Source organism: Triturus cristatus, chromosome 4_2, assembly GCF_964204655.1.
Source record: "Triturus cristatus chromosome 4_2, aTriCri1.1, whole genome shotgun sequence".
NCBI lineage: Eukaryota > Metazoa > Chordata > Amphibia > Caudata > Salamandridae > Triturus > Triturus cristatus.
Genome location: NC_140586.1, coordinates 348,615,842 through 348,638,136, shown reverse-complemented (window position 1 = coordinate 348,638,136; position 22,295 = coordinate 348,615,842).

Genomic DNA, 22,295 nt, shown 5'->3' with positions numbered 1-22,295 from the left:
TCGGAGCATTATGGGGTATTATTGATGAGCTGCTGGTGCTACAGATGTCGTTGTTGGTCCAGACCAGGGGGTTTCTCTTGTTCTTGTTATGCACACCAGAGGCCGATATGGCTTTTGTACACAGTAATAAGTGACGTGATGCGAGTGCTCTATATTGACCACTGTCACCATTTCCCATATATCTGGATAGCATTTTAGTCAGGTGACTCTAGCGAAAATCTCAACTTTATGAAGTTGCAAAGTTTGTCACCTTAACAAAACCCTACCTGTGGAATTTTAATTTTGCACACCACTATTTTGAATGCATGCTTATTGTATTTGACGTGTTTGAATTGCGGCTGACAATAACAGAGTGACAGACTAACACGAATGTGTTGACTGATATATTTAATTATTTCTTTTGAACAGAGGAGGTTTCTTGCCCTCCGGGGATACCTTTGTCTTCTCGGAAATTCTAACAATTATTCCCACACACACTTCTCTGGAAATGATGCCATTTTCCTATCATCAGATTTCCACCACGCCTCTGTACACAAAACATGCCTTTGAGGAACGGAGGAGTGGCGTGGGTAGGATCACTGCAAGCAAAATGACAATGAAATAACAATTAATAAACCTCCACATGAAACCCCTTGATGTGGTTGAGCAGATGTTGATGTAAAGTACGATAAATCAGTATACTGCAAGATGACTATTTGATATTACTTCAGAATTCATAACCCTTAACAGTAACTGAAGACGATTAGCTTTTTTGAATCCTAACTTTACACATACGTGCCAACATTGGGACAGCAGGAAGGGGGAGGATTCAAAATGTAAGAGTTTCTCGTCCTCAGGGCTCACCTTTGTTGGCTGGGAAATTCTAACACTTATTCCCACATAGGCTTCTCTAAAAATGCGGCCCTTTCCCTCTCCTTAAGTTTCCCGGAGGTCTAGAAACCTGTCTTTAGGTACCAAGGGGTGGTGTGGGTAGCATTACAGCAAGCAAAATTAAAATAATATTGTATTTCAAATGACCCTCGTTCATAAAACAAGATAAAGTGATGAAAGATGATAAATCAATATATTTTAAGATGACATATTTGATATTCCTTCACAATCCCCAATCCACCCCCCTAAACATTACCCAAAAACGAGGAACTTTTTTTAATCCTAACCTTACACCAGTCTTGTTGTGGTCATGGTCGTGTGTTCACCAAAATGCCAGGTTAAAGGGAAGTGACCTCACACATCCTTTGACCTTCAGGCCATCACAGGAAGTGACATCATATGACTTTTGATCCGGAATCTTCCCACAAATTAACATAACATAACCTTAATCCTAATAACAAGAGAGTGATTAAGTAATTCACCCTGCTAAAGTTCCATATGAACTGTATGATTAACATGACAATACAGCACAGACAAATGTGAGGTTTAGAAATTACCAATATTAGGGAGTTGGAATAATCTTTGAATGTAGTGGGGTGTAATACTTGCCATGAATTGTAGCAAACAAGTGAAAAAAGTAAGCCAGGTCTTTTCTAAGGGAGTACAGAGGGTTTCACCCCCCCCCCCCCCTGAGAGTTTTCTTTAACCTCATTAACCACTGCTGGGCCTTTCACCACAGAGCTGAGTCCTTTTTTGGCTATTTGGGGTAGTTTTCGCCTAGGGCTTCTTGGCTTTTTTTTCACATAAGGTATCCACACCAAAGTTGCGTCCTTTTTGTCCAACATCCTGGGAATTCTAAAGGTGCCCAGGCTTTGTGGATTACTCTAAAGGGGATCTGGAAAATAGCCAAAATATAGACGTTTTTGGGGAAAAATAGGAAAACAGTGCTCTGGATTAAAGTCTCATTTTTTTCTCCTAAAAATGGCATCAACAAACGGTTTGCTGTACTAAAGTCATCATCTTTCCAGCTTTCAGGAACATGGCCAGCTGAATAATAAAAAAAAATCTTTACCACAGTCTTGCCGTTTTTCAAAGAGGTAGCTCCTTTTTCCCATTGTTGTGCTCTCAACCTACTTCTAGTTTGTGGTGGAAACTAGTGTGAAACTCATGAGTGATTAAGGAAAACTATATATTTCTGAAAAGTAGACAACATTTCAAATTCAGCAAGGGTTCATATGTGTAGATCCCTCAATGATGTCCTAAAGAAACTAACTGCTGCAACAAAGAAATACAGAAAATAAGTAGGAAAAAAACTGTTACGTCCACTAGACCCTTCTGGTGGCGGGGTAATAGGAGGTTTGTGGGTTCTCCAAGAACCCAAGATACCCAGAGCCAACACCACAGCTAAAGGCACTCTTATGCTCACTCATTCATATCCACTCCCTCTGAACCACCCATACTCACACTCAATCTCACTGATTCACACTCACTATCGGCCACTGACTCGCACCGACTCACTTTCACTCACACACATGCTGACACATGCGGTCATATACACACATTCTCTCTCACACACGCTCTCCCTTGCAGGCACGCAAACAACGTGCATTTGAAAGCATCTTTTTACTACCACAGCTGAAGGTCTCCTTCCAGCTCCTACTGTCCATTCTCTGGAAGAGATCTCATGGGCTACCTGTCCTAGCTTTTGCATGGGTCATTTAAGGACAGCAGTGTGGTCAACCCAGCTCCCCACTGCCCACTCCTGGGACAACAGGGACCATTTTCGGTGTAGGCCAACTTGCCTATGTAGGCAAACTAGGACACTCATTAAAATGGAGTGCCAAATTTCAGGACAAATATCAAATTACAAAAAAATACAATTAAAAAATGGTCAGCATAGAATTTGGGGTTTGTCTAGGGCACCAGAGGTGGCAGCTGATCCAAAGCCACCGCCGCTTTCAGAAGAAACTAAAGGTACGGAAAACCTTTAGGACATCTGGTGCTAAAAGCAGGGGATGGACTCCAAATGCTGCCCATATTTTTATTTTACTTTAAATTGCTAAAGAGGAATTGGAATCTCATGTGTGAGATACCCAGTCTACAAAAAGTGATTCACACTAATCTATCAATCACATATAGGCATGGAAAAACCTTAAGAAATGACCTATGCCCAAGCTACATTAAAAACTGTAACAACAAGAAAGCAACATGGTTACCAGCCAAACCAAAAGGTTTCTTCACTTGCACAATGTGTAACATCTGTGAACTAGGGATTAACAAAATCAAGAACTTTTCGTACAATGGTTCTAGAAATTATAACATTTATAATTTCATCAATTGTAACACCATTTTTGTTGTCTATGTTATTGGATATCCCTGTGGAACTATTTACGTAGGCAGTACCAAACGTAGCCTGAAAATCAGGACTCAGGAACACAGGAGGGCTATTCTCAATCGTGACTCCAGATATCCCTTGACGGAACACTTCATCAAAAAACATGAGGGTCATGCCAATTTCTGGTTTCACGCTATTGAGCATGTGGAAAATATAGAGAGAGGAGGTGATCGGGAGCTTCAACTCAGGCAGTGTGAGGCAAAATGGATTTGTAGATTACGGAGTACAGTTGAAGGATTTAACAGCGACCATGAAATGCATTACTTTCTTGAAAATGATTAATGTATGGAAATCTATGACCTAATATTCACACATTAGCATTGCACTTCCATTAATGGTGGGGCACATTGTATATGCGCATCACACTGTAGCGACATTGCACATTTGCCCAATATTCCATATTCTATATTGTTTTTTGGATACATTCTGAAATCCCCAAAAGGTTAGGGACGTAATGGTCCTCATACATAGGGTCCCTCCTCTCCTAAATGAAATGAACTCCAATGCTGTCCCCATCCAACAATTTTATGTATACAAATTGGAGGCTGTAATTGTCTTCAACAATTCCTCTCATCTATTCCCCCTTTCATTACTGTTTCTCTGAAAGCTCATGTTGGTAGATTATGATGTTGGGCTGGGATATATATTTTTCAACTTTTTTTAACAACTTTTTTTTAACCTTATTCTCTGTTCTTTTGATCATATTGAGAAATACTAATGGAACTCTCCACTACTGATCCACTGTCTTGGGTTTTTGAAAAAACAACAAACTCCTTGGCAACAAATTTATAAAATAGGCTGTTATAGCCTACATATTACACTAATGAGTGTGTCTTACTACAATACCATTCACTTATTATGATCATGAGGTGATTGTGTTTCTTTCTTCCTTTTCATGTTTATTAAGTGGGATAACATCTTCGATTCCATCTTAAAACATTACAATCATGACATCTGATATGATCAAACTTTGTTATCAATACTTTACCCTAGTTGGTTTATAATATCCATAAATCACAAGTATTGATAATATTTTCTCTTTTCCTATTGGAATCGAAAACACTTTGTTAAATGAGTGTTTTCTATGCCAGACTTTCCTGATCCTATCATGGCGTTTAATTTAAGAAATACAAGCGTTTAATAGTTATGACTAGAATATCCGTAGCTTTTGGCTAAGCCGCTCTCTAGTAGGCGGAGTACTGCATATTCATAAAGTCTGGCTGACGCGATACAACACACTATTAATGCGCTGACAGAATCGAGTCCTCCTTATGGCTTCCCAGCACGGTTTTAATTTCCGTACTGTCACAAAGGACTAAATTTTATTGGATGGTTTTTTGACCTAAGAACTCTTTACGTTCGAATTCTATCTCAGCGGCTTTATAATTTTAGAATTACGTTTTTAAATTCATAATTTGCAACTTTTGCTCTTGATGCTCTATCTAAACAGATATAAATATATCCTACCTATGTTAAACTGTCCGTTCAAAAATGGCGACTGACTTCTGTGAACGTAATGGTGACTAGTATTCTTGGTTTATACCTACACCCATTGGCTAATAGCTTGTTAGGGGGTGGAGTCCCGTATACTTATACATCATGGCGGATCTCTTGAACAACATCGAGGAACACGCCGTTACACTGGGAACCCTGCTGAGGCTATTGCCGGTAAGGAGAGACTTGGCGGATGACGTATAGAGAGAGGGGCCGTGGGGGTGATGCATATTTAATGCCCTTGGCCATGGTTTATATACTGCCGTGACATTATCCGTTGGGAGTTTACCACTCTTGTAATGATGTTTTGCACTATTTATCGAGCCACGTCCACTTGTTCTATGATATTGAAATATAGCACGCACAGATTGAGCCTCGCTTCTGCTTTTTAATAGGGGCATACTACTGATTTCCTAAATTTACCATGGTTAGGCCACGTGCATTGTACCGGTTAAAGTTTTTTCGGTTTCAGTATACTGTTATGCCATGACTACTCTGGTGAGGAGCGTGCTACTTTTGTCATGATGTTGTTCACGATTTATCGAGTTACGTCCTCCCGTTTTTGTATACTAAAGCGCATTATGATTTTTGTATGATTTTTAATACTGCATCTCACTTCTGCTGTGATAGGGACTTACCATTTGACTGCCAAAGGGAACCAAAGTTATACTATGTATACTACTTATTTAGTCATGTTTTTCTTTTTTTAGTGTATTATCATATGGTATTGAAAAAATATGTTGAAGGGTACTACACAGTGCACGCTATTAGAAAGATTTATTTTAGAGGTTTTGGCTTTAGTAGGAAAGCTGGGAACACAATGCCAGATATTCTGACTTTGGACATTGTGTTCTTTTACAGAAATTTGATGTGCATGTGAAATATACTGCACCTCGTCAACTTTTCAAGACTTGTTTTATTTCCAAGAACGAATACATTGATCAAAGGTATGCATGTTTACTATGACTTGGACTTTCTTCTGCTATACATATACTCTTTTTCATCAACTTTTTTACTTCTCATTTCTATTGATTCTCTTATATGTATTATTTCTACATATAGTGTCATCCTTTGCTTAGGTTTCCTACAGTTTTTCCATACAATGGATGTCAGCAGATCGAGTGATTAGGTGTACATTAACTATAATTAGGCTGCTGTTAGTCGAACATTTGTTTGTAAATATGTATATATTGCAAGCTTTTTGCACATTGAAACCATGTGATTCTGAATGGTTAGTTTTTATGTCTTGAAAAATATGTCTTTATAATTTGCATATTGTATGTTCATCTATTTGTGTTGTTAGTCCTGTGCCTTATGATTTACATGTAATATATATGTTGTTTTATCATGTTACAGCCCTGATGAAGTTCCCCTTGAGGGAATGAAACGCGTTGGCTGACCATCTTTTTATCAACCCAAATCTATTTTGGATTAAAGAGGACATTTAGTTACAACGCTTGGCTTCTTGGACTATCTTATTCGTGCACCCCCATTTTCATTTGTTCATGCTGCCCATATTTTGTTTACATTTATATATGCGTAAACACAGCATATTGCGAGACTCAGAACAGCTTGCCTTCAATGTCTTCTAGGTGGAGGAGGCTCCCTAGAGCAGGGCACAGAAGCAGGGGTGGTAAGAGAGCTTTGCACTGGATAGGCTTTCATTCTTATTACCCCTCTTCTCAGCTGTTTTTTGCGTCCTCCTCCAAGCAGTGACTTCTTTAATGTAATCATTTATTCTTGGTGTTTTTTAAAGCACCGATTTTCAACATATGACAACTTCAGAGGATTGGAACGTCTGTTAAAATAAGGCCACATATAGATAGAACAGCCATGAAATAACCCGGCTGTTGGAGTCCTATTGGATGGGGTACAATCACTTTTCACATTCTATAATTACAGACCACCAGCGTTTTCAGCATGCTTTATAGATAAGTTTAATTTTCGGAGGTTTTCTGAGCTGAAAATTATTAGGCTCAACTCTAAGTTTAGATCAATGGAATTCCAAATTTTTAAACTTAATTCTAAAGAACACCCTGCGTCTTTCTGACGGTAGACAGGCAGAGAGAAATCAGAAGTGATCATGCTGAGTTCCTAGTAGGAAACTAGTGTGGAGTGGAGTGTCGAGCCAGATTGCAAATGCCTGTGCTAGTTGCAAGGTACCTGTTTCAACCTATTACGAATTACTAGGAAAGGGATGTGTACGATGGGTGTTCCCCTCCTTCCTGAAATTATGCAATGGAACATAATCATTTGTGACTGCAATTATGGTTGCAAGCCACTGATTGCATATCAACGGTCAAAAGTGGTTGGTATCAATCTGCAAAGTGTTCAGAAGCGATGGCTGCCACTTTGTAAATGTAGGCTGTGGACTTTGCGGCGAGCGCACTGCGATCCTGTGGACTGCTGTATGTTTCCACCAATGCCTTCATATCATCCCACTTTTTAGGTCTGGCATTAGGGGCTTTCAGACACCTCTCTTCATCCATTGGTCTGTTCTTATGTCATTCACATTTTGCTTCCGCCCGGTTAATGTACAGCAGCATTAGGAGCAAGCTGATCAATAAGCGTAAAATAAACTTCTAATTTTCACATCATTCATAGCAAACCCAATGGATGGAATCATATCCCCCAACACATCCAGCACAATTTGTCCAAAACCTCATTTCAGTCTCTTCAAAGAGACAGCATCACTTATCTCATTCACATGGTAAACCAGAGGTAATACCAAAGCGAGGTAGCAACTCCCCACTCAGTCCTTCACTTGCAGAAGAGGGAAGAAAAGTACGCAGAAAGGAGTTTCCAAATCCCATGATCTCTATATATAATCTTTGAATAAATTTGTATAGATGTTGTCCCCAAAACATTTTGCTAATCTTCCCTATGTGTAAATGTATTATGGTCAGTTCTGTTATGCATTGAAGTTTATTCACTTTTTGGTAAGATAATATACCTAAATGGAGAAATTAAACACAATATTAGAGCAATTAAAACCAACAGTTATCACTATCACAGAAATCACATTCATGACAGGGAGTGGGATCGAGCACTCAAATTTCCCAACTGGTCTCCCGCATCTCCTGTTTTAAAAATATACACTTCTTCATACTCCATTGGGCACACCTAACCCCGGCTCAACTAAACTGCTACTTTCCTGAGAAACAAAGGACCACACTGCTGAGCTCCTGAAACGGACCTCATGCACATGCTGTGATCCTGTCCTGCCCTTCAGAGTTATTGGTCCTCTGTCCACACTACCCTGTGCGAGGGCACAGAGCTACCAGACATTTACACTTAAGCATAAGAAACAACACAAATATGCACCGCTTTGCGGCCTTAGCACTTTTGCTTTCCAAGTGCACACTTACGCTCTACTGGTGTCCTTCCACAGACCCCAGTAGTCGCATGGCATGGACCACTATGGAAATTGGGCGCAGCAGAAGAGGATGCACTCCGTTACGAGGAGGTACGCCATCTGCACAAACAGCCTATCTCCTCCCAGTGGGCCACCCTACTCACACACTTCAAGTAAAAGGTGGGAAATGATGATCTACCTCTGTGAACATGCTACGAACTCCTTCCATGGACCACAACCGCTATCCAAAACAGGAGTTCCTACACCAGCACCAGTCCCTCCTTACCTGCCCCCACACAGTTAGCATAAACTCTTTTACTAACCCACCCATCCTCGTCACAATGCCAACCCTACACTTTACACTCTGTCACAATTACCAAGATCACCTGCTCACCTCTCATTTTGACCCTTATGTTCGTTCCCAGTTACACCATTGTGACTATCTATGGCTGTTATAGGTCAGTGTATACCAAAGACACGAAGGACCTTTGAATCTTTATGTGCCCAGCGGTGATGTAGTATACCAAACACTTAGACACAACTAGACTCTATTTCCTGTCCATCAAAATTGCCCTTTGCTGTAAGTTGTCATATGCTAATGTTTTTTATTATGTGAAAAACAATTAAAAAAATTTTTTTTAATCAAAGACATTATACTAAATATTGTGAAGCGTTTGCTGTAAGCCATCTTCTTCTGAAGAAAAAAGAAAAGAAAAATCTAAAAAATCAAAAATTAATCCTCGAGATTATCTATTCAAAATTTTACGGTCTTCTAGTTCATCTTCAAAGATGAATTGGTAACAGTTGATAGGATTATAGTCTTCCACATCTGACTCTTCTGCTTTGGCTACAGCTACTAAGATGGCACACTCAGGTGATGTGTACTTTTTGTTAGGTATTCTTCTTCTTGTTAGTGTTTTGGCGAAATGCGACTCACTATCACTCTTCTCAAAATCTATTTAATCATCTCTGTTTTTTTCTCTATTTTAGTCTAGTTCTAATTTCAGGATTGATCACTTCTCTTTCTCTTTCTTTTCCCCCTCTCTGGATCCATGCAACAAACTTTAACTTGGCTCTGCGAATCAGTGGTTGTGGTCACCACTTCTTCAGCTGCTGTCTTTACTCTTCTTGTGTGAGCTGCATGGACCCACTGTGGAATTGCAGCACACTTCACTGCTGTGTTAGTCACAAGCACAACTTGATGTGGCCCCTTCCTTCTTGGTTGCAAGTAGCTTTTACCAATGTGTTTTTGATCTGAATCCAATCACCTGGTTGCAGCAAATGGTACTGCGGTTTTTTGTTGGTGCTATTGCCAAATTTATCAGATGAGAGACAGATTTCACCACATCAGGAGACCTTTACACCAATCAGTTATGGATGCAAGTGTTGATGAAGAAATGCACACAATCCTCACAGCTCTTCCCATCAATACTTCATGGGATGAAAGACCAGTCTTTTTACTTGGAGTACTTCTAAAGCTCATGGGGACAAGAGAAAAAGTATCAGACCAAATCAAATTTGTGGAAACACACACCTTAGTCAGTTTATCATCGGGGTGCCATTCGTCATCGCAATCACTCAAGATTATTGTAATCGGTAGCTACAGTGAAACATTTGTTCCATTTGAAGGGCAGTGCACAATAACTTTAGAACATTCTTTTGTAATGGGTGCCTTGATCAGTTTTGATAGAATTAGGCAAGTTATACCTTTTTATCAACTGTCTCAAGAGTTTGGTATAGTCATGCTGCCACTTCTCCTCACCCATCCGTAGAGCAAACAGGCAATCCCAAGAACCTATTGAGCCCATTACAAACAGCATTCAATAAAGTCTGCTTGAATTCTAGTACACAGGCCTTCAAATTTGCCTATATGATTTATAATCACAGGTGTATGTTTACCCTGATTAATTGTTTGACAAATAATGCATCTTTGACATAAATCTTCGGCAACACTTCTGAACGTTGCATTACACCAGTGTTTTCTGAAAGTCCTAACTATTGCAACCCTCCCCTACGAAAGCATTGCTGTGCAGATAGTGTGCTTGTCGTCTAACATTGAGTCAGACAACACATACTGATACCAAGGAGTCACCCACAGTTCATTAAAACTCCTCTTGCAACCAGTTGATTCCCATCTTTTTCTCTCATCCTCTGGCACTTCTTCCTGCATATATCTGAACTCACCTAATGTTGTCAGTATTGAGTTCATCTAAACACAATTTACATTATTTACAATGTCATTGTCAGTAGTCTTTACAGCGGTTTCACATTGCTCTGATTTATGCACTTTTACTGTTCTCCCAGTATCTCAGTTGCATTTTCAAGTGCACAGTATCTGGCAACTTGAGTCACATATTTATTACCCATTGTGAGTATGTCATCACTGTGCGCATGTACTCAAAAAGGAGAAGGAGGGGGGCCAGGAGCTTAATGAAGTTCCAGTGCCCGTTCTCCCGAATAATGAATCAACTAATAAAGAGCCACTGTTCCTAAGAAAAGACAGAGGAAGTCGTTTTAGAGAGCTAGGAGGGGAAGTCAAAGTGACTTTTACTTGGTGCCCTCACACATCCAGAGGGATGTCATGCTTCATCATAGGGCGCTGCTCCTCGTAGGGTCGGTGCTGCAATGCCCTACAGGTCCCCCGAAGGGTTGCTTTGTCGGATATCTTTTAGTTTTCATGCAATATGGGGCATTCCAAGTTCAGTTCCCCTGTGTTGACAATCTTCCAGAGTTTTAGAATGACGTTTTTTATCTTATTGGACATCGGGGTGAAAGAAGTCACACAGGTTATAGTCTCGTCTTTAATTTTGGGAAAGGTTTCCAATAAGCCTTTGCGGTGGTTGTTGCGTGCTCTCTTATTGGCAGTTCTGATAACTTTGGTGGAATAATGTCTGACCTTGAGATTTTTACTCAAATGATCAGCTTGTTGGTCATAATCCATTATATTGCTCCAATTCCCCCTCAACCTCAAAAATTGTCCATTGGTAAATTTTCAAGTAATGCTAAGGAAATAAAAAGATCCAGGAAAGAAATTTCCTCTTTGGATTTTGATAGGGTGAATTTCAGGTATGGATCCTTCGAGTTAATCCAGAGATGGAAATCTTGGCATCTTTCTTCTGTACCTTCCCAAAAAATCAGGATGTCATCAATATAGCGTTTCCATTTGATGATGTCCGTCAGAAAACACATGAGAGGATTCGAAGTGGGCCATATAGAGACATGACAGGCTTGGCGCAAATGTGCTGCCCGTTGAGGTCCTGTGTATTTGGTGGTACAACTGATTTTCGTACTGGAAAACGTTATTTTTAAGGGCTATACTCGCACATTCTATGATAAACTCCATTGAGGTGAATGGAGGAGTCATGGTGGTCCTGAGGATGTTATCAATAACCCTGAGGGTGGCATCTTGAGGAATGTTAGTGTAGACAGCCTCCACATCGAGGGTTACAAGGAAAGTGATTTCTGGAGGGTTCAGTAGGTCGTTGATGAGACACAATGTTTCCTTAGAGTCTCCTAAGAAGGACGGAGTGTTCTGTACCAAGGGTTGTAGAAAGTGGTCACAGAATTGACTCAAAGGTTCACTGTGTGCATGTCATCACTGGACGTATGAGCTTTACATTTGCTCACAGATATTTCTCTAGGCTGCTGTATAACCTCAACAAGATCAAGAATATATGAACTGTTCAGAATGGGACTACTAAAGAATGTAATGAAGCCCCTTTGTGAACATAGCTCCCCAACATCAGTACCATTCCAAATCTGTGCTGGCTGTCTCTGTAAATTGTCTCATTTATTTCATGTGCAATGCAACAAGCACTGGTCAAGGCAATCACCTATGCCAATTGTGCTGAAAATAGATCAGACAAGTATGATGCATCAATGATTTCAGAAATGGAACAGACTGCATAAGCAGCTTTGAGTGCTTCTGGATGCTCTATCTGACAAGAACCATCTACAAAGAAAGTAATTTCAGCCATTTCAAGGGGAACGTTTTTTGAGAAGTGGTCTTGGCTTGGTACACAGTTCTGTCACATTAACACAATCATAGTCAGGGTCCTCATTATCATTTTCATCATTGTCTGGAATCTGCAGCACGGTTGCAGGATTTAAAGTACTGCACATTCTAAATGAAATGTTTTCTGCTGCTAATATTGTTTGATCATACTTCATGAGGTGACTATTTATTAGTCAAAAACAAGGAGAGAGCAAGGGAAGGAGAAAGGGGTTGCGTCCGTATCCCTTGTATAATGTATGAATCAACAATGAAGGACGAACCCAAGTATGTGAGGTACAGTCACTGTTAGGCAGTGTTTGGGGACCCACTGGGTTAGTTAAAAGACCCCTCACACACCAACCTGGTTGGTGTCATGCTTCATCATTGGGGTCCCAACCAGGTGGCCGAATGCCCCCCGGTTGTGCTACGACGCCTGATTACAGCGGAGCTGGTGTGGTGCAAGAGTGTGATGTGATGTGGGTTAAAAATATCTCTGAGAATCCTTACCTTTCTAATTTTATTACTGGCGGCTCAGGATATGATTAAAAAATACTTAGTGGTGCAACTAAAAACAGAAATTAGTTATCTGGTAGTTGTCTTATGTGATGGGTCTACATGTTTCAGCCCGCGGTGATATATGGGTGGGGCTTTCTTCAGGACCGGTGAAAGTGGTGAGTGGCAAAGTGTGAAGTGCCACGTGAAAAGTGAAAGGAGAGTACCAACACACGCGCTAAGGTGTGTGGACTGGGTGTCTACGTACTTACGGACACCAGAACGAAAAAACCTATAGGGAAAGTAAGAGACAGCACACAACATATATATATATCTATATATCACAGATGGATATTCAGCAGTCATTCAGCAATTATAAAATGCAATCTTTTTGTGCTGTGGATTGCTCAGTGGGTCTGGCACGTGCTGGTACCTGAGGATGCAATGAAAACATACAGTGCGCATGCTGCATGCTGTGGCGGTGCAGCAGCTGGTTTACATATGGGCTAAAAGTTATGCAAGGCTGTGCGATTTACACGTGCTTACCTAGGGGCAACCGAGGGTTGACTGGTAGTTATTTTAGCTCACCGTGAAATTAGGTGCGGGAACTAAAGAATGTGCAGCCTGGCCACAGTGGAGGCTAGAGTGAGAAAGCCGGCAATAGCCATAATGTGTGGCGCAAGGCTATCTCGAGATGCGGTAATTAAAAACAAGGGGAGCGGCGCTTGGTAAAGGAAGAATAATTACACTATGGCTGAGCGTAAGTAGCTGATCGGGGCTCGGGAGGAGTGCGCTCCTCTGGCAGACTCTGGGGAGAGAGAAAAGAATGGTGCGAGTAAGAGGCTTTTGAGCAGAGGGATCGTAGTGCTCACGAAAAAGCCTCTATGGGATGTGTGCCACGCAACCTTACTTGGTATCAGAGCGTCACCCGCTGTAAACCTGTGCTGATCTCCAGCTGTCGGATGGTGTGGGGGGGACAGCGAGTGCTCAGGAGTATATAGCTGCTGACTCCATGGAGTACGTGTCTGTAGTGAGCGAGTGCCGGGCCTGTCGTGGGCGTTGCCTCGCGGAATGAAGGTATGCGCATGTGTGAGGGAGAGGGTCTTTGCACTCCCGCATTCGCAGGAAAATATCAGGAGAAAGCATGGCGCGCATGCGCGAAGTGGCAGCGCGAAGCATGTGGAAAGGGCTGCAAAGCGAGAGGGTCCTCACCTTGCTGATACTTGCTTGAAACAGTGGCCAATACTTGTGTGAGGAGGCACTGGTAAATAACAAGCAAAAGGACAATTAAAAAATGTCTTTAATAAATTTGCAAAATTTGAAAAAAGGGCAAGAAGAGGCAGAGTGGTCACTATGAGACGTCTCATGTGACCATCAGAGTGGTGACAACCAAGCTGTATGGGTCAGGCGCCTGTTATTGGGCCACCCGGAATGTGTGCTGAATAAATATACAAAAAAAGGGGGGGGGGAAGGGGTCCCTTCAGTGTCTGCGTAGAAATGTGGCAGTGGATGGTTTAGACACACAAAAGCTGGTTGGGCACTGTATTCTACTAGGACATTTCCAGGTTAGGTTATAATGCACTCCTGAGAAAGGAGCGCAACGTGGTACATGAAAGCGAGATACGTAAGCAGCTGGGGATTATGATCTGCTTAGGCTGTTCCAGGGTAAATTATCGTTCAGTCCTATCATGTGGCTAGATAAACGATATATCCATCTCGGTTCTTTTTCAAGAAGGCGGTTCTGGATGTTGGGTAAGTTAGGGTGTAAAGCTTCTATGACCACCCATCTCATGTCGTTGGTTGTGTGACCTGTCTCAAGAAAGTGATTGGTCATTCTGGTTGCGTTTTTCTTGCATCGTATCGTGCTGCGGTGTTCACAGTTCCTAGTTTTGATTTTGCGGGTCGTCATGCCGATATATGTGAGGTTGCAAGGGCAGACGATCCGATATATAACATGTTCTGTGTTGCAATTGGTGTGTTTACGCAATTCTCATACTTTGCCCGGTTCTAGGTCGAGGTTTTTAAGTGTCTCAGTTACGTGGCAGACATTGCAGTTTCCGCATGGGAAATGGCCTGTGATGTTGGGGAGTCCCCACGCGTTTAAGACTGTGTTGGTTTGTCTTTGTGGGGGTGTGGGTCTGGTAGATACTAGGGCGTCTTTTATGGATCTCGCTCTCTTGTTGGAATTTAATTTGCCTGTTTTCAGTATTTTCCAGTGTTTTCTGATGATTTGTGAGACTTTGTTGGTCACGGTGTTGTATGTGGTCACACATGTGAGAGGAGGTGTGGTCAGTTCTTGCATGTTGGTTTCAATGAGTCCTTCACGGTTCTGGTTTCTGGCCCTTTTGTTTGCTTGCTTAGTTTTGCGTTCAGGGTAACCTCGTAGGTGTGATTTTAGACTCAGGTCTTTGGATTGTGTTTTGTAATCTTTTACTTCGCTGCAATTTCTGCGGAGCCGAAGGTATTGGCCATATGGGAGGTTCTCACGGAGAGATCTCGGGTGGAAACTTGTGAAATGTAGTAAGGAGTTGCGAGCAGTGGGTTTGAAATGAGTCTTGCTCTTGAGTCCTCCTGCTACCGCTTCAATGTCCAAATCCAAGAATGTCGTCTGGTGTCTGTCACAGTTGTGTGTGAAGCGAAGATTAGGATCACATGTGTTGAGCCATTCACAGAAAGTGGCTAGGGAATCATTGGTGCCTTCCCAAATCAATAGAATGTCATCGATGTAACGCTTGTAGAATTTGATTTGGGGGATGCGTGGTTGGTTATTGTCGAGAAGGTATTTGATCTCAAAGTCATACACGTAGAGACCCACTACACTTGGAGCGAAGACGCTCCCCATGGAAGTACCATACTTCTGGAGGTAAAGTTTGCCCTCAAATTCAAAGAAGTTTTCTTTGAGAGCAAGAGTGGCACAGTTCAGAACGAAGGTGGTAGAGGTGTGGTATTGCCAGTTGGAGTTGTTCAGTGCTTTCTCTAGTACTCTGAGGGTGTCATCTTGTGGGAGGCTGGTATATAGGCTCTCCACATCAAGAGATACTAGGAGAGAGGTGTTAGGGTCATAGGATATGGCCGCTAGTAGTCCTAGTAGGTCTTTGGTGTCTTTTAGATAGGTACTGGTAGATTTTACCAGGGGTTGTAGAAAATGATCACAGTAGCGTGACAGTGGCTCCAAAAGGGATCCAATGCCCGAGACGATGGGGCGTCCAGGGGGTGGTATTTTGTTCTTATGGATTTTTGGAACAATATAGAAGTATGGTATTTTGCCTTGCATGGTGGTCAAGAATTTGGCCTCACTCTTGGAGATTTGACCGGTGTTTTCTGCATTCTCCACCAAGGTGTGGATGCGTGTTTGCAGTGCTGTGCTCGGGTCGTGTGTTAGTTGCTCATAGTTTTTGGTATCATTGAGAAGTCTTACACATTCTCGGTTGTAGTCCTCTTTGTTGAGTATGACAATACCTCCTCCTTTGTCGGCTGGTTTGATTATAATCCCGGGGTTGCTCTTCAGTGATTGTAGGGCCATGTGTTCTGCCCTGCTGGTATTTTGGAAACCTCTTTGAACACAGTTTGCTCATACACGAGTATTTCAGGTGGAGTTGTGCTAGGTGGTGGAATGAAGGTAGATTTAGCTCTGAAGGGAGTGTCCCCTTGATGTTCACAGCCGAGTTGCGTGGGGGCATTTTCAAAGAAGGCTTTGAGTTTAAGTTTGCGAAAGAACTCAGCTAGCTCGCAATGCAACTTGAACTTGTCAAGTTTTGCTGTGGGGGCATAACCAAGTCCCTTTTCAAGGACTGCCTCTTCTATTGGTGTGAGGGTGTGTTGAGAAAGGTTAGTTACGAGGCTCATCGTGTGCTCGGGCCTAGTTGTTGGTCTTTGGTTTTGCTCCTTGTCAGTGCTCCCTGTTGTGGGTCGTCTTCCCAGTGTACCTGGTTCCCTCTGCGTCTTCTTCCGCGGCCTCGGCGGCCTCTTCCTAAAAAAGAATGTTGTTGGTTTTGGTTCATATAGGCTGGTGGTGGTCCAAAAGGTGTGTTCCAACCATATCCAAAATGTGGATGTATTTGGGGATACATGGGTGGGAAGAGTGAGTTGGGTCCTGGTGGTCCTTGGTTCCATGGTTGTTGCCATCCTATTGTGCCACCTCTGCCCTGTTGTCGTCTGCGGTGGCTACTGGTGCTGGAGCTGCTGCTCCCTGATGAGACATCATCAGATGATGCACCTGATGTGTCCGCTCTATTCGGTGGTTGGTAATTGGCTTCCGTATACGGATAAGTTTTGGCATAGGAAAAACGTTTAAGAACTTTCTGAAGTTTGTTGATCTTGTTTTGGGTGAGGCCTTCTTTGTATTCGTTTATTTCTTTGTTAGTTTCGTCGAGCCGTTTTTTGTAAGAGGAGAGCGTGGCTTTGAAATGGCTTTCCGTGGCTTGTATGAGAAAGGCATCTGAGAGGCGTTTGGAAGTTTGGATGATAAGGATTATCCAGTCCCGTGTGCACCGCCATGCTATTAGGGCCCAGCCTTTTCGGAAGGTAGCATCCTCTAAGAAGATGCGTGGGGCAGTGTAATTATTCTTCCTTTACCAAGCGCCGCTCCCCTTGTTTTTAATTACCGCATCTAGAGATAGCCTTGCGCCACACATTACGTCTATTGCCGGCTTTCTCACTCTAGCCTCCACTGGGCCAGGCTCCACATTCTTTAGTTCCCGCACCTAATTTCACGGTGAGCTAAAATAACTACCAGTCAACCCTTGGTTGCCCCTAGGTAAGCACGTGTAAATTGAACAGCCTTGCATAACTTTTAGCCCATATGTAAACCAGCTGCTGCACCGCCACAGCATGCAGCATGCACACTGTATGTTTTCATTGCATCCTCAGGTACCAGCACATGCCAGACCCACTGAGCAATCCACAGCACAAAAAGATTGCATTTTATAATTGCTGAATGACTGCTGAATATCCATCTGTGATATATATATATATATATATGTTCTGTGCTGTCTCTTACTTTCCCAACAGGTTTTTTCGTTCTGGTGTCCGTAAGTACGTAGACACCCAGTCCACACACCTTAGCGCATGTGTTGCTACTCTCCTTTCACTTTTCACGTGGCACTTCACACTTTGCCACTCACCACTTTCACCGGTCCTGAAGAAAGCCCCACCCATATATCACCGCGGGCTGAAACATGTAGACCCATCACATAAGACAACTACTAGATAACTAATTTCTGTTTTTAGTTGCACCACTAAGTATTTTTTAATCACATCCTGAGCCGCCAGTAATAAAATTAGAAAGGCAAGGATTCTCAGAGATATTTTTAACCCACATCACATCACACTCTTGCACCACACCAGCTCCGCTGTAATCAGGCATCGTAGCACAAACAGGGGGCATTCGGCCACCCGGTTGGGACCCCAATGATGAAGCATGACACCAACCAGGTTGGTGTGTGAGGGGTCTTTTAACTAACCCAGTGGGTCCCCAAACACTGCCTAACAGTGACTGTACCTCACATACTTGGGTTCGTCCTTCATTGGTGACTATTTATTAAACACTGAGTTTAAGTATGAATGAGCGAAATCTAGACAAGCACAATGTGTGTATGACTCATGAAAATTCTTTCACTCTAATCTGTTGCTCTACAATCAGCGGCAACCACTTTCAAACAACGAGAAAGAGCTACAGCTACTGAATCTAATGTAGCAGAGAAGTAAGCAACATGCCTCATTACTTTTCCATGTTTCTGAGTTAACGTGGATGTCGCACACCTGCTCGTCTCATGACAACATGCAAAGAGCTCCTTTCCATATTCACGCATTCCAATGGCGGGTGCACTACAGAGGTTTTGCCTTTGTTCCCGTAAGGTCTTTATGCAATATGCAATTATCATAAACAGGCACCGGATTCTTGAAATCACTGTGAGTGAGCCTTGTTAAAGGCCTAGCAATTAGGGAAAAGTTTGGAATCCGCTGATAACAATAGCCAACTAGCCTCAAGAACATCCTCACTTCCCTTTGGGTAGTTAGTGGATTCAATTTCAGGATGGCAGAAATGTGTTCTTTGGAGACCTTCCTGGCCCTCTTCTCAATATTTTAACCAAGATAAATCACTCATTTTTTACAGTACTGCATCTTTGTAGGTAAAACCTTATGGCCATGTCTGGCAAGATCATTAATGAGTGCAGCTGTATCTAACTTACACTCTTCCTTGGTCTTTGATGCCACAAGTATGGCATTAATGTATTGCACTAATACTGAGTTATAGGGTGGTTAAAAACTTTCCAAATCTTTCTCTAGAAGCTGGGTAATAATCAAGGGACTTTCTGTATAACTTTGTGGAATTCATCACCAAACGAGAACTTTATTTTGGAACCGAAATACAAAAAAGTTTTGACTATCCTCATGAAGAGGAATGGAAAAGTTTGCTTGGCATAAATAAGTGACTGTATAGTCAGTCAGTCAGTATTTCTTTATTCGATGAATAAAACATCATAAAAGCACATAAATACACAGTTAAAATACAATTAAATCATGTCAAGATCCTGACTGTTACAACACATTTAAAAGAGTAAGAAACTCGTCAATACATTTCATTTACAATAATAAAATCGAATATATAATATCATAATACAAAACTATAATAAAAGACAAATATGCTTGATATGTGGCAAGAGCATACTATCCACTTTCCGATTAGTCTATTACCAATAGTATCAAATCTAGCCCGAAGGGCTATATTGTTGAAAGCCCTCTATCCTATTGGGTAAGTTGGGACTTAAGTCTCCTTATTCATATCAACCAGGCTCTTCTAATGAATTTGGCTACACCACATACCATCAAAGAGGAAGACGTATCAGTACAAAGGACCCGCAGCGCCATTACATGGCATCTGAGGCCCAATTGTTTACATAAGGGTTTTAACCAAATCCTCCTCGGCACCCTGTATGCTGGACAAGCAAACATAAGGTGTGCTACAGATTCTAAAGGTGCTGCACAGCACGGACAAGCCTTAGAAGAGACACATAGGTTGTTCCACCCAGAAGTGAATGCATTTACTGGGAGGATCCCAAACCTAACTTTTAGATACAATGATCTATCCAAAGGTTTCTCAATAAAATCAAGAAGTGGTTCGAATAACCTAGACCATTTGAACTCTAGGAATCGCTCAGTAAGAACACCCCCTGTACCTCTACTAGAGGTCTCCCGCTGCACCCAATCCCAATACAGCTTCTTAATAACTAATTTGGGTGGAGGGGTTTGACTCCTCCATAGATCACTCAAACCCAAAAAGCCAACCATCTGTCTCAAGTTACACAGCCACTTAATCCTATTACCTCTATCGAGTAGGATAAGATCATCTAGAGCGGCTGCATAGTTTTGGAGCTCTTCAGTTCTTCTCAATCGCACCCAGAAAAGTAGAGGGCGAAGACGCACTAATTCTTTAAGGGGGCGCCTGCCCATATCTAGACGTAAAGGGATTAATGGGGTGGAGACTGGTAATGCTACAAGATCCCTCAGGAACTTGTTTTCTGATGTAGTTATCTCCGGGATGTTCTCAAACCCCCATAATTCAGAGCCATAGAGTGCAGATGGCAAAACCTGTCCTTCATAAATTGCGAGGATAGGTGCCACTGGTTTGCTCATAGACGCCCTATGTTCTCGCAAAACCGCCCCAGCTACTCTTTTAAAGTTTAATAGCATTTTAGCCAGATGGTCTTTCCAGGTCATCCGGCTATTCACCCTAACCCCCAAATAATCAAAACTATCCATCATCTCCAAGAGTTCACCATTTAACATGAGGGAGTTCTTAAATCTTTTGGGTGGTGCAAGGGCCATTAGCTTAGTTTTGGAGGTATTAATTGTGAGACCCCTGTCCTTACAGAATTCACTAAAGCGATTCAAAAGCTTTTGGAGCCCTGCTGGGGTTTTCGAGATCAAGATGGCATCATCCGCGAAGAGAAGAGTAGGGGTTTTTTCCCCGGCCAGGGATGGTGCGTCCGCCGGCTCTTCCCTCAGATAATCCACCACACCATTCACGAATAGGGAAAATAGAGTCGGCGCCATAACACATCCCTGGCGAACTCCTCTCCTCACGGGCACCCTCTCCGTCAGTTGTCCCTGAGTGCCCCATCTGATCCTCGCATAATTACCCTCGTGGAGTCTCACAATGAAATCCAACAATGGAACCGGGAAACCCATCTTCTCCAGGATTTCCCACAAGCTTGCTCGAGGGACCAGGTCGAACGCCATCCTAAGGTCTATGAAAGCCAGATAGAGGCTACCGCGATTAATTGTCACCGACTTCCAATAGATCGCAAGGAGGCGGAAGACCTGGTCCATCGTGCCCACTTTTTTCCGGAACCCGGCCTGGAAATGGGAGAGCACCTGTTCCTCCTCCATCCATGCACCCACCCTCAAGATGATGACCCTGCCAACCACTTTCTGGATCACATCAATCAGACTGATCGGTCTGTAGTTAGCAGGGTCATCTCTATCACCTTTTTTGTATACTGTGATCACCTCAGCACCCCTCCACGAATCTGGGATGGGGTGCCCCCTGGAAATTAAATTCATTATCAATGCAATGACTGAAGCCCAGGTTGTGGGATCTTCCAAAAGGAGATCCCCAGGTATGCCATCTTGACCGGCGGCCTTCCTCGGGGTCAGGTGTTTTATAGCCAGTTCTACTTCCGAAGTCAAGAACGGTTCCGCGGGCGCCGTGATGGAAGAAGCCCGTCTGACTGGATCAGAAGGGGAGGCTCTGATTGCCTCTAATCCACCATATATATTTGAAAAATGGGAATACCATTGTTGGCTGGTAATATGATTCACAAGTACCGGTTGGTTACCTTGTCTAGCCTTATTGATCAGATCCCAAAACAATGAGGCATTTTTCTTTTCGGAGGCACTTTTGAGATCCTGCCAATACTGTTCTTCCCAGTCTTTTTTTGCTCGTATTTGTTCTTTTGCATACTCCTTCCTTGCAACTCTAATTAGGGGTTGATTCTTTTTACGCAGGGCTACAGTTAACTCACGTCTTTTAGCCCGGCACTTTACAGAGTACCAGGGGTTACTAGGTTTGGGGGTTATTTTTTTCGAGCTCGGAATTAAAAAATAGTTGCCCACTTCCTCGATAGCCTTTTTATAAATCTGAGGAAGAAGCGACTCATGAGTATCCCCTGTTTCTCGGTCTAATCCCGTCAATTCACAAGTCAGGTCTTCAATATGAGCCCTGATATTAACCAGTTTCTCTGGGTCGGAGCTAATCTTCTCCCATTTCAGCCTCCGATTTCCATTATATGGGACCACCTCATTTGTTCGCCTCGGTAGGGGTTGCTTAATACTACCTTTTAGTTTGCTCCACCCTAACTTCAGACTCAGTGGGTTATGATCACTGTCCTGCGAGGGAACCACCTCCATATCCACTAAGTCACACCACATGGTGATGTCCAGTAAAATGTAATCAATTCGGGACGGGCCATTAAGTCTATTAAACGTCATGGCCCCCTCCCGATCAGAGGATGATCTACCATTCAATGCTCTTAATTTGAAATCAACAGTGAGAGCGTTAATCTGCAGAGCCTTAGTTGTCCATTTCCTAATTGGAGGTATTGACAAGATAGGGATAGACCAATTTGCATCCTCCTCCGCTATGCCCAGAAGGTCATCCCTGCTTAGGGGTTCAAATGTACAATTGAAATCCC